The sequence below is a fragment of the Meleagris gallopavo genome, chromosome 10, assembly GCF_000146605.3.
Source record: "Meleagris gallopavo isolate NT-WF06-2002-E0010 breed Aviagen turkey brand Nicholas breeding stock chromosome 10, Turkey_5.1, whole genome shotgun sequence".
Taxonomy (NCBI): Eukaryota; Metazoa; Chordata; class Aves; order Galliformes; family Phasianidae; genus Meleagris; species Meleagris gallopavo.
In genome coordinates, this window is record NC_015020.2 from 9078215 (window position 1) to 9098281 (window position 20067).

Consider the following 20067-nt stretch of genomic DNA (forward strand, 5'->3'; position numbering starts at 1 on the left):
TTGTCACCTTCTTACATATACTAGTAAATTCAATACATTCTTAAGATGGCTGTGTGTATTGCACTGATTTCTTTGCAGACACCTGATTTTCCTAATGTTAAAAAGGTATCTTTAAATTCCTAGTGTGAACAGAAAGCTATGTAAGAAATGTAAAGAAAATTATAGTGCTAGTTCCACATATATAAATATTCTGCTGTTTATGGTTGTTTTTTTATAGTCTGTATATACTGGCACTTTTGTTTGGTACCTTCTCTTTGGCCTGTTGAAGACCTAATTACTTGCTGAAAAGCTAATCATGAGGAGCCATTTTTCGATCAAGCAAAGAAATTGGACAGAAATTAGTATTCCGTGCTATCAGCTTGATAATAAACATTGTCTATTCACTCTGAGCCTGAGGTTGTCTGAGCCTAAAAATATATGGCAAAATGAAATGTGGCTTATTTTGAGACAGTGTCATTTTAACCATGATCACAAGATGGCATCATTACAGAATCCTTCACATCAGGTAAACTAGAAAAATTTACATGTAAGAAACTTTTATCAATCCTATTCTGTTCCCCAACAGAAGCACTGAGTCTGTTTTGTTCCTTTCAGGGAAGCATCAATCCATTTGAGAGATCTGATGAGAAGGAAGAATGGTTAGAAGTCCAGTAAACACATCAGAACTGGGGATATACATATGAACTATGAGGAGGGACAAGGTAAAAGTCATCAAATGCTCTTTACAGAGAAAAAAGAATATTTGTTTAAAATGCTTAAAGAAGCAATTAATTTTTAATGTATCACAGTTATTTTAGTTTCGATTTGGGAAAGAAGCAGGAGAGCAAGGCATTGAATCAATGCTTTTGAAGGTTTTGGGTCTAGATTATTGAAGTAATTTATTAAGTACAGGTTAGAGATGGAGACACCTGTCAGAAATGATTTGATTAAAACTGATTTTATTTTGGGTAAACTTATGGTCTCAATATCCTGTTAAGGTCTCTCTCTGTTCTGTTTTCTGTGTATATCTCTACATACTCACCTTAGTTCACTCTCAGATTCAAAACCAGCTTTAAAACTTGACAGTGCTCTCTAAAACTCAGAGCAGGAGAAGCATTGGCAGGTGGTGCCAGTCTCTTCTCCCTGGCCACTGATGATAACACACGAGGGAACAACACAGAGCTGCACCAGGGGAGGATCAGACTGGACATGAGGAAAAATTTCTTTGCTGTCAGGGTGGGCAAACAGGAGCAGGCTTCCTGACAAAGAGACTGGTGCTCCAAGCCTGTCAGGGCTTCAGATAATGCCATCAGAAAATGATATTGAAGGCCTCTTGTCGTGTCGTTGCCTTTGTTGCCAAAAGAAACATAATTTCATTTCCATAAGAATGGCATTTTCTTAGGGAGACCAGGAAGCCAACAGCTTTACTCTCTCTTCTAGTCCTCAGTACTCTCCTGTATGTCTTTCTCTTATCCATATACTGTTAGTGATTTCTGAGAATAAAATATATTTAAACAACAGGCGTAGTAAGGAATGGAAGGATATATAGTATGTACTTTGACTTTACAGTTCTTCATCTACTTGCTGGATGTAACATAAGAAGAAAATAAGTTTTAATAGCTGAGGAAAGTTTCATTCTTATCCACAGAGAGTTTGTTGACTAGCCTTTGACAATACTGTTTTTCCCCTTTCCCTTTACTCTCGGTGATGATGGGCAGTGAACACTGTGCACTATGTTTATATACACTTTCATCTCTTTCTAATCTGTTTACATTTAAGGTTCTTATAAGAAGGAAATTTTTGAAATAACAGTCTGGTTTTTATGTTTGGTTTAGTGTATTTCTTGTTTTTAACAAGTTGCTGTATTTTAGACACAAACACAATATTTTAAAAATAGCATTTTAAATAAGTGGGAATTTCTGTTTTTTCTATTTCCATAATCGTAGAAAAGAGCTAAGTAAGTAAATACCTTATCATGTCATTAGCTAGCATGATGTTTATGCTTATCTGAGCATAAGTACTATAAAGGTGCTTATGAGGTCTGGCTTATGCTAGTATCCCTCTAAAGAAAGAAGGGCAGGTAACATAAAACATACTTCATTAGGTTATACTTTCTAGTAAGACCCAAATAATTCCTCTCCTGAAATGAAGCATCACCTCTCACAGCAATGTAGCTGAGGTAGCTTTGATATACATTAACACGAATTTTTGTAAGGTGGAGTCCTATCTGAGAGCAGAAATGCCTATTTTGGATTAGTACTGCTTAATTGTACACCAGGAGTGCTTCTTTGTTTTACCAGTGAATGTTTAACACAGATAAAGCCATTTTTCAGATTACCAGGGTAATACTATTTTCAGATGGACATTGCTGAACAGAAATATGAAAATGTAACAGTGTTGCTGTTACTAGATCAAAACGTCAGAGTTCACGCTGATCTTATTGTGTTCAACTAAAATAATGGTGTTGAAAACTTCTAAACCAATGACACATTTACAGTTTTCATTTTTAACCATTTCCATCACAATGGAATTTTATTGCCATTAACAACAACAGCACACAAGCAAAATTGCAACAGCACAACTAACATGATCTTCCACACTGTAAACTCAAGTGCACTCTTGCTTACTTTTCACATAAAGAAAATTCCTACTGTTTCCTTCTTCAGGTCAGTTAACAGACAGCAGTTCACAGTCTTTGTATGAAATCTCAAACAATCAGGACAAGCCAGGCTTGTTTAGTCTGCCTTTGACTGCAAAGAGCTTTGTTCTATCTTTTTCTTCTTCTTTTTTTTTTTAAATGTGTAACAGCTTGGTTATAATTACTTGATTGATTTCAGCTTTAGTTTAGCATTCCACTACTGTAGGTGTAATGCCTATTATTGTAGTTATTTCCACAGCAAATAACTATTTTGTGTTGAGTACCTGTTTATTACCCTAAACTGACAGTATAGTGTAATAAAGAGGAGTGCAGGTATGGGATTATATCAAATAAAAGGTATCATAAATAAAAGAGCAGTATTTAGTTACTCGTTATGATAGTACTGCACTCTTGAGTGAAGCCAGATTTACTAAAGAGAGCAAAGATCAAATATCCACAAATATCCAACATAAAAACAACGTGCTTTTTATGTGCAATAAATTCAGACACTGTTGAATTCTGATCACCTTGCTGTTTTAACTGAAATTAAATGTCAAAAAAAAAAAACCCTCCCAAATTTTAAACAATTCTTATTGAAAGAAAATGGTGAATTTACACCTGAAAATGAGTCTTGTGGGAATTAATAAGAAAGAACCATTTTAACACAGCAATTTAATTTATTAATAATGAAAAAGTTCAATGAGAAAACACCTTTCTTGATATTGCTAATAGCAACTACCACTGTTGAAATTCAACATGAAAGGTCTAACAGGAGATCTGGGGAACTGAATCCTTGTTCCTGGAGTTTAGGTTATTCAGTTGTTTACGCTGAGAGTTGATAGTCAGGTCCAAATAAAGCCCTACTGAGAGGAAGCAGGCAATATCATACTATTCGGTAGGACTTAGCACAACTTAACTCTTAAAACTATGAGGGGTATGAAACGGCTTGTAGTGGTATAGGCTTTGTAACAAAGACGGATGGTTGATGTTTTTATTAATACAATATATCTAATAGAAAAGTTCGTCAGGTTTCTGTCAACTCCTCCACAAAAATCTCTCACTGATTGTTTTATAAATGGATAGAAACCTATTTGGGTTAAACAAATGAGATCTATCAGAAGAATAGCTGGGTAACAAATACTCTCTGTGTTCAGAGACTGGCTGTCTTTTCTGGAGACCTGACTTCAAAAATTGTCAGTGATCCTGTTATGATAAAGTGTATACATTGGAAGATGTCTACTTGGGCTCCATCTCAACGCAAAGGGAATACATAAATTGCCTCCCCCTGGTCTTTCATTGTTTGATCTGTGCAAAGCCCCATTTTCTCCTTGTCTGTACAAAAACATAATTATAGATCACACTACGTTCACACAGATGAGCAGATATTCTGCTGGGAAACACTGAAAAAGAGGAACATATCTGTCAGGTAAAATGGACAAAACAGCAAATGTTTTTATTCATTTTTTGAAATGAAAATGATGAAGCAAGATTTCTCTCTCAAAATGGCTGATTGAATACTGCACGGTATATATTAATTTGTTTTGGATGAGACCCCAGTTAATTCTTAAGCCTTTCTAAAATACAGAAAGAGATCACATCAGCTAATTACACTGAAGAAAAACAGGAAAGATGCAATGAAACCATTTTTTATAAACAGGTAATGAATTAATGTATTCATATATATTACTCAGCTGTAATTAGTCAAAGCATCTTTTCATATATGCAGATAGCTTTCCAGTGTGATTGAAGAAGAAAGCATATCATATCCATGCTAGTGAATTACTGATAGTAATAGGAGTACAAAAGCTTCCTTTTCAGAAAATCTAACAGGATATGCCAGATCTCTATCGCTCTGTAAAGCTGATATTATTCCTTGCAGTCAAATATGCAAACATTTTGCAAAACATATCCATTTAGGTATTATTATGGAAATATAATAAATTAGAGGGAAAGTAAATGCTGATAGAGTAATCTGACAGCAAGATATTAAATTCCATTTTGGGATATTCAGGCATGTACGAAGTAGCTTCATAACTAAGGAAAACGTAACAAAAAGTAACATAATACTTAACAACCTAGAAGTTTTAGTCAAAATGTATGTGTGAGGTCTCTCCAAAAGTAATGCCTCCTATTTATTTCCCTGGAAACAGCAACAGCTATAAAGAGCACAATACCACTATTTGATAGAGCAAATTCTCTATCAAATATCTACTATTTTTCAACTTAAGCATGACCATTATCTGTGCATTTTCACCAGCAATGAACAAGAGCCAGCATACCATCCCCATGAAAATACACACCAGAGGAAGTGGCCCACTGTTACTGCTGCCAGTAGTGAAATGCACCATCCACTGCCTCTCCGTGCTCACATCCACCGTTTGGTCTTTGAAAGTGTTCAGCAAACATCAATGAATGCCAATGGGTGCCATTTTTTTCACATGAAGCAATTCACTGACACAACTTTGCTTTACATGCACTTCCACATCAGACACAATATTGTTGGACTGCCCATCTGTTGCTGTCTGTCACATGGCAACAACGCATAACGGGGATATTGGTGGAAAGGTTGAACCTCTTCTGCCATCCCATCAACATCCACCTCTGACATCATGGGCCAACAAAATAAAACAGGAGGCATTACTTTCAGAACATCTTTCATACATCATAAATTTCTGTCTGACTGAGATTATGAATTGTTTGCTAGTCTCAGTTAGAATTAAATGACCTTCACAGTAGTTACTGAGTGGAGACTGGCTGGGTTAATAGAATAGCTTGAAAAGAGTTTCCTGTAACTTTGGAAGAAACTTATCAGATAGATCTAGGAATCAAGACATCAATCACATCAGTACTTTAGCTGAAGCTGAAGTGAGAAAGTGAGAATATTATGTATGCATCCCAATCATTTTAGAAACATACATTATGATGATTAATGAATGAACTTAATTATCTGTCTTCCTGCAGAGAAGAAAAGTTTTCTGCAGTTGTTCAGAAAAATGTAAAATGTATTTCCTTTAGGAAATTCACCCAAAGGAATCAAGCTTATGGACTGTTTCTTTTCATGATTTTTTTTCTCCTGGTTTGCAGGTTATTTCTACATGTTGTCCACCGAGTACCAGGATTTGAACTGCTTAAAGAAAGCCCGATGTATGAAAATGTTTATTATCAGGAGTCTTGGTCAAAATGGCCAAAAATGAACAGTTGAAGAAATTAGATATTTTTATTTATGCTTTCTTCTAATTCAAGCTGGTGTTGCACTATTATGCCAGCAACAGCTTAGCTGATCTGCCCTGCGGATAGAGGTAAGAATTCTAGTTATCATACCTATATTTTATAACTGTGAGTGCTAACCTTTTTCCAGATAAGTAATTGATTGTTACCGTGTCATAAAAAATTGGAAATGCCAGGGAGATGATATTCAGAAAAGTAGACTAACTGTTAAATGAATAGAGATATGAGAGCTGTCTGTATGAAATGCTTTGTATATATTTTGTTGAGTGACTTTATGAGAAAAAGTAACTCAAACATAACAGCAAAAATTGGAGGAATCTGTAACACAAGAGTTTTATATTACTATTTTTAAGGTAGATCAGGCTTTGTTTTTACTGATTGCTGTTGCTTGTTGTTGTTTGTTTTACTGTGTCATTGATTTCAGCAGAAAATGACAGTCATGAAAAACTGCTAAAGACTATTATTACAATACCAGACAGGTTTAGACATCAATTTTCTTGTAATATATGTTCAATGAGAAAATGCTTTATAAACTTTATAAGTTCCCTTTTTTCACTCTGCATCCAGTTTTAAATATGTGGTTATTTTTGACAGGCTCTCAAACTTAAAAGTTACCAAGAAAACAAATAAATACAGTTGAAAGGGGAAAGAAATTGTTTCATGACAAGGAAATAAATGAAGTAATCTCTTTATTGATGGATTTTTAGTATAAGACAAAAAGTATGTTGCTATATGCAGCAAAATATATCATACAGACCCAAGGAAAAGTAAAAAATAACAAACTCTTCAAACTCTTTTACAAAATGGTAAATGTTTGTACAACTTTATTCACATCAGCATGTACGTGAGGAAAAGTCTTTTCCACTCTCCGTGTTTTGTGATACCATTTCCACCATGGAGGAACTGACAATTACCTTCATCCCTTTCAAAACAAATTTGAAGTTATGAACCATAAACAATTCCTATACAACATGAGGCTGAGTCACAGGCCTTGTGAGAAGAAGCTGAGAGAACTGAGCTTTTCAAGCTAAAGAAGAGGCAGCTTTGGGGGCACCTAACAGCAGCTCCTGGAAACAACTACAGGAAGGCGATCAAGACGGTAAAGCCAGGCTCTGCCCAGTGGTTTCTGGTGGGAGGATGAGACAGGGCACAGAGTAAAATAAGAGAGGCTAAGGTGATGTATAGAGCAACCTTTTCCCTGTGAGGACAGGCAAGCAGTAGAGCTGGTTGCCCGTGGAAGGTGTCCAGCCTCTATCACTGGAATTGTTCAGGATCAGGCCAGACAAATTGCTCAGGAACCTGGTCTGGGAACATCGCTGGCCCTGCTTTGAGCAGGTGATGTTTATGCAGACTTTCTGAGCTTTGTCCAAACAGCATGATCCTGTGATTCTGTGACTGTATGACTCGATATGATTATAGAAACCTACCTAAAGCTTGTTGAGGTTCTGATTAATTGCAGTAGCATTTGGATGAGAACCAAGACATTAGAGCGATAATAATTCTTCATGAGAAGGGACTTGATTCAGGATGCTGTAACAGAGCTCCAAAAACTTGCTGATGCAAATTTTCCAATTAAGTCAAAAAAGAATGTTTATTTGGCAAAGTTTACTGAGTGTGTCAAATTGATGTGTGTTATGACTGCACAATTAGAATAACGCACGCACTAACAAATAGAGATATGCGTCTGGCACATCTCTCTGTGGAGAACATGCTATTAAATATTGCTTTCTTTCTGTAACACACTTTTCCTAAACTATTTCATAACTTTTATCTGTTCCCAGAACAACCGATTCCTTAAAAAGTGAGATTTGATTTTGTGCTAGTCATGGTACAAAAGCTCTTCAAATTCATATTTTTAGTGTTGAACTTGTGAGAAACATTTAGATTCTAATCTGTAGGTGAAATAAATACGCTCTTATTTAAATCATGATGCTGATTCTTAAGGCTGGCTGCAGGCACAGGTGGTTCTATTGATTGGGGAATTACAAGAAAGCTATATGTTATAGGCAGGGAGGAGAGTAGGGGTGGAGTATTGGGGAGAAGTTTTAAGTAAATGGGAGTTTGTTGGAAGTGAACACATTTACAGGACTAGGAGGAAGATAATGAGTCTGGGCTTCTATGGCAGGAACTCTGAAAGGGTAAATTTTATATGGTGAAAGTATCTACAAATGCGGGGAAACTTTCAAAATGCTAATGGAATGGCTTAGGAAACTGTCTGAGATAGCATCATGCTGCTAGGAAATGGAATAAGGCTTTCTGCCTCTTTTAGTTTACGTGCTAGAACTTTGTTGTTTTAGAAATGGCATCAGTGTTTTGGAGTGGTGCAAATTAGACCTGGCTCAGGTCAGCTTGTTGGAGGCTGGGGGGTGTTACTAGGTTTCTCTGGCTGCACTGGAGTTGCTGGCCTAGGAGACAGCTGTGGGGGAGGTTTGAGCTACATAATTCTTTCTCTTTTGAAACCATCTTTTTATGAGAAATTCTTAGTTATTTCAGAAATATTCTCACTGTTGCAGTTGCAAGGATGTTGGCAAAGTAACTTCTGTTTTCTGCATCAGATTCCTGCTCTCAGGTAAGACTAGTCTCAGGAAATACAAATGTAAGATTATTTTCTAATTCTGATATTGGCTTGTAAAAATATAAGAAGTTTTGCATTCATAAAATAACTTAAAACTATCTCTGAAAAAGCTAATCAGTAACCAGATTTTTTAATTGTCTTTATAGTTGCTGGCTTGTTGTTTACACTTCTGCTTATTAGTACTGAACTAATGGGATTTTCTTTTTGACTTGGTCTCCTGATCTTTATTTGAGGGACTTCTGTACTTCAGAAGGTATTGGAGGAGGCTATCATATTTTAGGCTAAGTTTTTTCTGTTTCAGAGCAATTGCTTGTGTAGTGCCTTGTATAGAAATATTCCATTCCACCATTTTCTAGTCACTGCAGTTTTTTATAATGGATGTGTGTAACCTAGAAGAAAAATTACCAGTGCAATCCAATTTAAAATGTAATTTGTTGGCTCAGATATTATATTGATTTGCAGTTGTAATCAGGATTGTTTTCCAAACAGTTGCATAGCTTTTTAAGATGCCCAGAGAGAACTCATTATTTTAGCTGTTCTTAAACTGAAATGCATTCCTCTCCCTTCTAGGCATATTAATAAATTATTTGAAGAGGTTAGCCTGAAAACTGAAGTTGTTTGGTACAGAGTAGTGCTTCATATGCCATAAGCACTGAGTGCATAGCGAAAGCATAGCAAGCATCAAGATTATTGAATACCTCAAAGTACTGTGGAATATTTGAAAGTTTTGTTCATTGGATTCTTTTAAGTAAGAAGCTTATAGTTAGCTTATTATGTCTGAGTAGTGTTCAGTAGTATTGAGGTCTCTATTTTTTGTAAATTCACCATTTCCTGAAAGCGTGTTTTTTTTTTTTTTGCTTCTACTATGTGACGGAGGCAGTGCTGACAGTAGCTCTTCAGTTGGCGATGATGAAATGATCTTAGGGTGGGCGGTGGTGAGTTACATAATTCTCAAATTTGGATTTAAGTATTGTTGTTCATAAATGTTCAAGAAGTCCAAGTCTATAAAGGATGGGCTGGTAAACTAAGTGTCTGTATATGTCTAGCTGTCATTTATACCTGCGTGTAGATGTTTTTTTTCTTGTTGAAGTTGGTAATAAAACTCTTATAGTGACTAAAGGAATTTTGTTAAAGAAATAGGCTTTGTTACAGCAAAAGTTATCAACATCTCCCTTTGTTTCCCATTGCGTCCGCTAAATTAAAAAAAAAAAAGCCAGAGGAAATTGCTCATATTTTTATCTTGTGTTTGTCTACTGGGCTGTGAAGCTTCTCTGCACATGATACAGCTGAGCTGCATTAGCTAGATAATTTGCACAGTAATTCATGTAGCTTATTAGTGGAAATTCTTAACACCTGAGATGAATTGGAGGGCTACATAAGTATTTAACTCCGGAGCTTGACTGGAACTAGTTGCAAATGCTCTGGATTCTGGATGTCTTTTGCTTTAGAAAGCTACAGCTTGTCCTTGGAGGAAGGGGCTGTGAATGAGACAAGGCCAAAATCATTTGTGAGCATTCAAAATGCATCTGTGGAAATTCTCTTGTGTTGGAAAGTGATGTCTTGGTCGTGTGTACACCCTAAGATTTTCTTCTGAAGGACTAATGTTCTACAACTGGCTCTTCTGGTGAATCTGTTGTTTTTTTTCTTAGTCTAAATGCATTTGAGAGATGATAGCTCTCTTCTACTTTCCTTCAAGATTCAGGTACGAATTAGAAAAACTTAGCAATCTCTGTGCTTGTTAATCTAGAAGAAAGACCGGACTTAACTACTCTTTTTTATTTTGGCAATGAGAATTTCTACTTCCTAGTAGTCTAGTTGATGCTTTAGGCTCATGTAATTTTGTAAAAGTGATTGGCTCAGAGTGGAGCTCATTTTCTGCGTCTATTACATCCCAGGACTTAGAACACCTAAGAGGAATGCATTAATTTTGCCTCCACTTAATAACAAGGCTATCTCTCCAGATTGTTCTTACTAAGTTTTGTTTTTTGCTGAAATGAAGTTTTAATAATGATTTGTTTGAATGCTTCAAAGGCAGACTAGTACAAATACTGAAGAATAAGCAATATGTGTTCTTGATTAAAGCATCTATCTAGAGAACAGCAGTCTGTCCAATAACTGAGTAATTAACATTGGCTCTGGGGAAAAATTGTTGCAATAAAGCATCTCATGGTTCAGTTGCTTTTCTAGAAAAATGTATTTTCATTGGCAGTGGATTTCCCACCTAATTTGGGAAAAAAAAGAGTACGAAAAAAGTGCTAAAAAATGCTCAAGATATCCTTCCTGCTTTGCTGTCCCAAAACAGGACAGTGAGCTTCAAATGTACCTAGAGATGTAGGAGGTAGCAATTATAGCACTGAGAGTTGTAGTAGATTACTTTAATCACAGTTGTGATTTAAAGTATGTATATTAAAACTATGAAATGAACTTAATTAAAATAATAAATGAACTTCAATCTATGCAAACCAGTTGGATCAATAATATAATTGCTGATTCTTATGTGTATGGATGTGGATGGAAACTATGGCTGTACTTGAAGTAGTGAAATAACAAGCGTGGCTAAAATCAATTCCATATTCTACTGTATTTCTGTTACTAAGTATCTTGCTTTGGGATTAACGTCTACATTCTCTAATATTTATATAGGTACCTATAAAAATCAAAGATCTTTTTGCGTTTCTTGTCTTAGTTTGTGGTTATGGTAGTTTCTTAGATCTTAGATCATCTAAGTTTTACTGGGGCTTTCTGAGGACTGGCACATCTCCACTCTGTCCCCTACTTTATCCTGCTTGCTGAGAGTTTTGCTGTAATTTACATTCTTTGTTCATTGATAGCTGATATTCAAAATACTCGAGTTCATGTCCTTGAGCATTCTGTAGCTAATGGGAGTCTGAAAATTGAACAAGCGGACATAGATACTATACAATTAACAATTCCTCGATTATCTTGTTGAGAAAATGCATTAAACAGTGCCTTATTTTAAAGAAGATAGCATTCTTATTGCACGGAAGGCCTCAGGTTATGTTGCTTTGCGTGTGTGGAGTTCGCCTAAGTGGTGACAAAATTTCTGGGTAGACAAGACTCTCTTCAGGATACATCCTTATTCCTTTCAAAAGATTTTATTTTATTTTTTCTTTTTTTTTGATAGCTAGTTAAGGAAGAGTAGCTTAGGACAAAGTCAGCTTTTCTTTTTGACAAAGAGAATAGCAATTGCTTTATGTTTCTCCAATGAATATCTGACAGTTGTTGAGTCGGCCTCTAAGGGAGAGAAGGGAGTGAAAATAAATATTCCTCGCTCTATTTTTTTTTATCTGAGGAGAAAAAAGTTTAGAGAAACTTATTCTACTTTATCGTGCTAGCAAGTATCCAAATTTTACATAATATATTGAAAGCTAGTTTGTAGAAACTTCAAATTCTGGTTTTTTACTTTGTGAAGCAGAAATATTTTCCTCTTTAAGCTTCTTTAGTCTATGGCAGTTCATACTTGTGTAAAACTTCCATTGCTTGACAGCATCATTGCATCACTAGTACAGGCAATAATGATGATTTTCTTGTGTAGTTCTTTAATATTTTTGGTAACCTCTAAAGATGATAAGCAAGGTCTTAGTCATCTTTCAAAGTGTTAATTACTTCTCTGCTCTCCCTTCAACGTATGTTCTGCATCAAGCAAATGAAATAGCGGTCAAAAAGTTAAAGTGAGTCCTTTAGACATATATTCAATGTATGTCTGTTTTCTACTGCATCATATGGAGAATATACGTAATATTTTAAGCAGATTTCTGCATTTATGCCTCTAGCTCAAAAATAGATTTCTAAATAATCTTGTGTACTTGATGTTATTACGTAGTACTACTTGTTTTTATTAATTCATTTTGGGATTGTAATGACTGATTTCCTTCAGATACCAAGTAGAATTCAGTGCATCAAAGCCTCATACATCAGTGCTTCAAATTTACAAAATGCTTGTTTTCAGCTCTTACTGCCTAGAAGCTACGGAATTATGCGTTATTTTTGGTGCATTTGCTGTTACTTCAATTTTCCTCCAAAGCAGAAACCCAAAAAGTATTTATTTTGCATTTTATTGATGCAGTAGTAAACAGACATATAACAAGTCTTCAGTAACTTAAATACTTTGAAGTATATGATTTCCTACAAAAGTAGGAAGTTGTGCGTGAGGGAACTGTTATAACACTTTGACTTGGAAATTAAAATGAAAATTTCATTAACTTACACTACTGCAAATTTTGCAAACTCAAGTTGTGTTAGTGTGTGTTCTGGAACTGGAGTAAAACAGTAAAGGAAACACAATGTATTCCACTGTAATGCTTATTGTGACTTTTTATTGTAGAATAAATAACATGTTTCATCCCCTTGGAGAAAACACTTCTGATAAGGTAGTAGTTATGTGCTATCACTTTTCCCGGGATTTTGACTTCCAAATTTCCTGGTAGTTGTTTTAAGGAAGTGTTAGGTAAAGAGAGCATGTCTGATTTACTGTTAAGTATGAGTTACAAAGAGAAGAAAAAAGTACATACAGTTAAATACAGACTGAAATCTGCTGTTTTCTTTGATTGAGGAGGGGAGGGGGAAATGTTATTTGGCCATCTGGTTTCTGACAGTTTTAGAATTTAATCACTTGCTTTTGTAAATGATCGTAAGTCCAATCTATGTATTCACTGAGTGAATTGTCATCAGATACAACTCTGTTCAAGTCTTCTGGACCCAATGGCTCTAAAGCTTTGTCATCCCTCCTCTAGCACTGAGCATGGATATTACTGTTTCTCAACCTGATCTCCAATCCGGCTGTACTATATTGCTGATAATCTTAGCAAGAAGCATGTGAAGGCAAGATTGCCTGTAAAGTGATTCTCAAAGAACTGCCTGCCTGGCCACCAAGGAATGTGTGTGCTATCTCATTCAGTGTTAACGTAGAGTACTCAGTATAGTTCTTGAAAGGCTAAAATCCACTAGAATGGGGTCTGAAGATGTGCTTGGGGAAGCAAAGCTGTTCTGCTTCCAGCATGAAAGATGGCACATCTATTACGGAATAGAGCAGTGCATCATCAATGTATTATTAGAATTGCCTCAAAAGAAGCTGCTAGCTTTTATCTTGCTCGTCTTCCAGTACAGTTTGAAGAGAACCAAGCATTTATATTCAGAAAGATTATCTTTGCTTTATTTTAGATGCGCTGCAACTTGTCTCCACCTGTTTTTGTTTACTTTAACAAATCTTCTAGGGCTAATGAGCAATTAAAAATCCATCTAGGAAATATCAAGTGACAATAGATGCTACTGTTCCACTGAGTTAGGTAGAAAAATGGATATATCCGACTACTTATTTCTACTTGTTTATAGGGTGATAAATGCCAGGCATGGAGCCCTAACTATTCTTGTGGCAGAGAGTCTTTAAATCTGTTGCGTTTACTTCAGCCAATGTACTGTTGATAGTCTGGATTGAATGACTCTGGGATACGCTATGTGTATCCCACTGAAAGTGGAGTAGCTTGCTGGTTGTGATTACTAGGCATGTTTCTGAAATTGTTTGCCTACTTGAGGCTACGTTAGAAAGACCTTCAGTATGAAACACAGAATTGTTCTAATATATTGGAGTGAAAATTTTTAAAACAGTTCTCTTTCTTGGAAATATACAACTGGAATAGTCTTCTCACTGAAGGTATTAAAAATAGAAGGCTATTCATTTTACAACACAATTGTTTCTATGTGATAGTTTCTATGATGCAATCTGGACAAGGTTCTGTCTAAGAGATGGTGTGAGCAATTGTATCAATTGTTACATCCCTTTTCCCCAAAGTGCCCAGGGAAAACATTCAAAATACTTTGTCTTCAGAATTTAATAATTTGATAAATTGTGTGTGTGCAAAAACACTGGGCTCTATTCATAATCACAGATACTATTCTGAACCCTGTTGCTACTTGAATATGTCAATATGAAAAGAAAAAAGCTGAGAAACTTCTCTTTCCATCTATCTTCTCTTAAAAATGAGATTCTTGTGTTTGTGTGTAGACTTCCTGATTACTTTGGTCTGCTCTAAGACCTCTAATTTCTTCCAGTTTAGTTTTGGAAGAATTAAGAGGAAAAGAAGGAATAATAGCAGACCTAGTGTTATTTCTAATAGGAGTGTGATGTGATTTTTAACATTCTTGCAGTACTGATAAGCATACTTGCTTGTTCTTCAGGCAGCTTGGCATTTTATTTCTCAGAACAATATCAGCTAAGCTTTTTTTCCAAATAATAAAAAGAGAATATAAATATTTTTAGAGTGGATTTCTCTGTACACAGAGAACATCAAGGGAATTCAAAGAATTATCAGTTTGGCCACTTCAGTCCACGTCAATTTTTTTGTAACAGTCCTATATTGATTGTTGTAGCAAGATGGTTTGAACCTTAAGGACCTTCTTCCCCTTTCATGATCGATGGCAAAGCAAGAATGTTTTGAAGATCGTGTACAGCTATGTTTACTTCTGTAAATTCTTGACCAAAGCTTCTGGGATTCTTGTATATGTAGACTGGAGATTCTGTAGCAGCTTCAGATGCTTCGTACACTGTAGATGCTTTCTTGCGTATTTAATGCCAAAGCCTTCAAATCCATTTAATGTTGTATTCCATTCATTTTGTGGAATAGATTATAAGCTTTTCTCATTTTCGTTATGATATGTAATTTCATATGAACAAGTATCATATTTGGGTAATATGAAGTGGGTATGTTCGTAGTTTGAACAGTTGGAGTTCTGGCATCGCCATGGGAGTGGGAAGGATCTGTGGTTTTAGTTGCTCCCTAGAGAGACACTTGCATTCAACATCGTCCATTGGGCCTTGTTACTACCCACTTGATTTAGTGGATGGCAACCCTCCTTATGGCAGGTAGATTGGAACTTGATAATTAAGTTCCCTTTCAACCAAGCCATTCTGTGACTGACAACTCATGTTATTCATTTTTCATCTGAGCTACCACTGTTTGTAGCTTCACATATTCTTACCAGATTTTTGCAAATGTAAAGGGCTGCTTTTATATAATTCCTTTAAAGGTTCTGCAACGCTTGCTCTATGAAATATTCCTTTTTGAAATGCCTCTGTGAGATATTGGGATTCTCTGAACTAATTTTTTAGTCGATGTGCCTCAGGTCAACCTTCTACATCATGACTAAGCTGTGTCATCTGTAAACTCACAGAGCAAACATTCAAGTCCTAGAGGCCATAATGGGAGTGAAAAGAGGCTGTTCAAATATAAATGGATGACAAATTAAGCTTGGAAATTATCTCAGAGGTTGTATTCTTGGCACAAACAGCCTCTTTGGCAACTTTAAATATTAACTTATTTTCTGCTACACATACACGATTCCTTGGTGGACATCAGATAATCTTTTATGATGTATGTCGGGAGCTTATTCATTGACATGCTGCCACCTTGATAGATATACTTAGAAGCTTCTAAGTGAAACATTTTGAAATCTCTTGCTTCTTTAATCATTTCTTCATATTGGTTAAATCATAACAGTTTTCTGCTAAACTGAAGTTCAACTACAATGTTGAACAGGCTACAAGCTTGACAATCATTAGGAAACTCGTAAGAGTTTCTAGAGACCATGTTTCTAAAATTAGTGACTTACCCACTGTCACTTTGTTTCCAAAAACTGAATAAAATGTACCGCTTAGTTTTCAAAATGATTGGAGGAAACTTTATGTATAAAATTGTTAATTTTGTTGAATTACATATCAAAGTTGTGTTTCCTCTCTGGTATCTTGTCCCACTGTATTGCAGAAGCTGTCTTTTCGGCTGGATGCTGTGTTTGGAACGTAAGCCAATGGATCAGGTCGGATCAAGTATCTACAAAAAGAAATCACAATTCTTATTAAACAGATTTGGCACAAGCAAGGATTAGTAAACATAGTATTGTAATGTTGTTGAAAAGTTCTGAGGAAGAGTTAAACTTAACCTAGTTTCTATTGATTAACTTGGACAAGTTGGCAATGCCACTCACATTAGATAGTAGTTTCACACTGGCATCATCTGTATGTACTAGACACAGTTAAACCTTAATTTTGTCTGAGAGCACACTTGATCTTTTAGAAGCATCGTCTCTTTTCCTGAGCATCCACTATGGTCACCAAACACAAAAGTTTGCCAGTAACTCTCTATGCATTTGCTTTATTTGTTATGCTTTGAAGAAGGAGCAAAAGTAAATTGGAGTAAATGATTTTTTTATTTTTTATTTTTTTTTTTAAGCTAGGGACACGCTTCTAACTGTGCTCAACAAATAAAAAGCATGATACCAAGTTGATAAACTTGGTATAGGCTGATACACTCAAGATGGACCCCTACTCTTGAGAAAGATTTTAAGTAGTTTTAACTGCTGCAAATGCTTTAGTTCATCTGTAAATCCTGAGACAATTTCCTCACATGGTAGTTCAAAGCTGAATATTATCTAATATGATTTTTCATTTCTCTGGAATTTGTGAGTAAAAACACTGTAGAAAGAGAAGAACTTGTTTAGTCTCTCCACTAATAATCCCCCATGAGTGAAGGCGAGCTGACTGCCTAGTCAGGGAACCAAAGTGCGATGGTGCCCACTCTCAAATGTCAGGAAATGAACGTACATCAAGCTTGGTAAAAATAAGAGCTCATACAGGCTAAAGTTGCGTAGGTAGAACACAGCAAATCCACACTGCAAAATTATGCATTATTGGTTTGCTGTTTTTGCAAAGGAGGAAAAAGGAAAACAGACACTTAAGTCACCTAGCTAAACTAGGCAACAGCATATGCATTTACAAGTAATATTAGTGCTCTTCATAGTGTGGACTTTAATAATAGTGGAAAATTCTGTTCCAAATTATTTCAACACACTTTCAGAACTGTGTTTGCTGTTTGATATACGTTGCTATTCTGTGCTTTTCATATACCACAGTCCTACAAAGCAGTTTATTCTTGTTTTTAATATCAAGGCTAATAGTTCAAACAATTTTCTTGCTTATGAGTTGGAAGTGAGGTGGATCAACACTGATGTTGGAGTACCTTGCACAGGAACACTGGAGCACATGGGATATGTTGTTATAGCAGGGAGAGGCAAAAGAAAGAATCTACAGACAGATATATAGACATGGCATAGGACCTGAGCATGACAGTTAATTTTCTAAAACTCTTGAGCAGGTCCAACTTTGGGTTCACCTTTCTTTCTTGTGTAGTCTTCAGAATTCCCTGCAAGGAAGTGGGAGGGAGGGAGGGGGAGAGGAATTTCTGCATTTAGGTCCTGCTATTTGTGTTCAAATAATCTTAAACAAATATTGTATGAGAGAAATGTTTTTTTTTCTCCTGTATCATGGATTCAAAATCCCATTTGAAAGCACCGATTCAAAAGGTTGATCTTCCTGTTAAAACTGGATAGCTTAATTATAAGCAAGATTATTAATTCTGGGAAGCTATCCAGTGGACTTGGTTAGTTTTTATATATACATAGAGCAAGATAAGAGAAAATGGAGTTAAGCAGGTATCAAAATATATATATTTCACATCATCACACATAAAGAATTAAATACGTGCTTATGTATACGTATAAGTACAATTACATGTCTATTTAGATAGAAGTCTCCATCTTTTCCATCCATTTTCCAGATGCATGGAAATGTGTCCCCATTGCCTGAGCAGAAATATGATAAAAGAAACTTTATGCTTCTTGTGACTTTTTTTCTTTAACTTACACTATATCATTCAGCTCTAGTCTTGTATCTGGAGAAGGATTGATCAGGATGTAAGAAAGGTTGTTCTGATGATCATTCATTTCATCTAGAGGACAAAGGTAAATGTACCAAATTAGATTTAAAAACATATCGTCAGAGATATAATTTGTAACAACCTAATTTTGAAAGTTTACCTTTTTTGGCTCAGAGTTTTCAAATAAAATATATCAGGTGTCAAGGTAATACCAAATAATTAGAACTATCTGATGTATCATCTTTTGAGTTATCAGCTTTCCAAACATGCTTTCTTTCTGAACATTCTGAAATAAATTATTTTGCACTTCTTTCCAGTTACAGCAATTCTCAATACAACTCAATTTTACTTCAACCAATGTGTTACATGGCCTACATCAGCAAATACAGGTGTATGAAATTCTCATCCATTTCCAAATTTAGTTGATATGAAGTATTTTCTTTTTATCACCTGGGCCTGTGGGTCGGAATGTGAAAGATACAGAAAACACAATTGATATTTCTTTGCTTCTTTTTTTTTTTTTTTTTTTAAGGAAGTTTGCTGAGTTGAGCCTCAGCTCACCTGTAGCTATCACTAACATTATCTTTTGTGTAGTTTATTTTGAACACTTTTCCTAGGGTGTCACAGTGAGACTAATAGGTCTAAAATGAATAAACATTTTGTACTTCTTTCTTCTTTTTAAGTGAAAATTAAATAATGTGGAAGAGAATAGCCCAGTTCTGGTTTCAGTGCTATTCCTAAATCTTGGTAATGAACTGTGTTTAAGTGTGCTTTGCAGGTTAAAAATGACTGTTTTCTAGTATGTGTAACTTTCCTTTGTGCCTGTATCACGTATTTTGCATCATCGTAAGTACTTCTGTCTAGAGAATAATTAGACTGTGAATCCAGGTGCAATTACAAAGCTGAAGTGATCCTTTGCAGTGCAGTTTAATTCTGTATAGTGAAACCAATTTTAACAAATATTACAGTATTAAGTATTTCAACAATTTATACAAATGCATTCACCAGCATATTAGCACCACCATGCCCCCGCAAAAGGCTTGCATGACCAAACAAGTGTTATGCCTCTGTTGGATTAAGTGAATTCACAGTTAATTGAATTTAGACTTGGAGGTCTCAGAGGTTATGTTATCAGCTTAAAGAAAGCCAAAGATGTAAAACTGGCTTTAGGATTATTCCCATACATGAAGACTTGTAAGCAACTATGGTCATTTTAGTTCATGGCATCCATTAAAATGAGGCTTTTTTCCATGATACTAGTATTTTTACTAAAGTATTGCGTACCATATCCTGCTGGAGAAAGGCCCAGATGTTTCATTCTGTTTTTCACAAGTTCAGCAAGTTCCTGTCTTTCTGACCTCCTGTAGAGGTTCATTCGCTGCTGGCTTATCCTCTCAGCTGTTTTACCAGAGTGTCTCGGTACTCTTCGGCTCAGCCGTCGAGCCCACTGCATGCTTTTTCGTCGTAACAAGGGGTGATCGGACTGATCGCTAGATGTTGAGTTACGATGATTACTACGATAATTAACCTGGTCCCTGGTGTCTTTAGTGTCTTCCCATTCTTCTACGCTGATAGAGATTTGAGACTTGAAAGGAAAGTGATATGAGAATAAGGGCATTAAAAAATAGAAGTGGAGTAAAATGTTTTCAGTAGTGTAGTTGAATATCCTATTTTTAGAAATTCAAGTTATATAACTTGAAACTATCTAAACTACTGTTTAGATATATACTGCAAATTCATTAGGAAGTAATTCAACCTTTATTGCACTGCTCTGAGTGCTCTCTTAAGATGAAAGGCAAAAGTCGCCTGTTATCAATGTGATTCAGAGCACATTTTCCAAATAAGGTAATCTGAAGTTTCTACCTTTGGTACAGTTATGTTGCTTTTTTACCAAGACAGTTGAGGAGGAAAAAAAAAAAAAA

The 20067-nt window shown here is 35.6% G+C and overlaps 1 long non-coding RNA gene across 1 annotated transcript; it reads right to left on the bottom strand.

Moving 5' to 3' along the window:
* Positions 1-6517: 6517 nt before the first annotated feature.
* Positions 6518-19998, bottom strand: LOC104912319. The gene is made up of 3 exons (XR_794593.3): positions 19430-19998; positions 18133-18217; positions 6518-16264 (listed from the first exon to the last, which is right to left on the bottom strand). It is a non-coding gene; the product is annotated as an uncharacterized LOC104912319 (long non-coding RNA).
* Between the last annotated feature and the right edge of the window lie 69 nt (positions 19999-20067).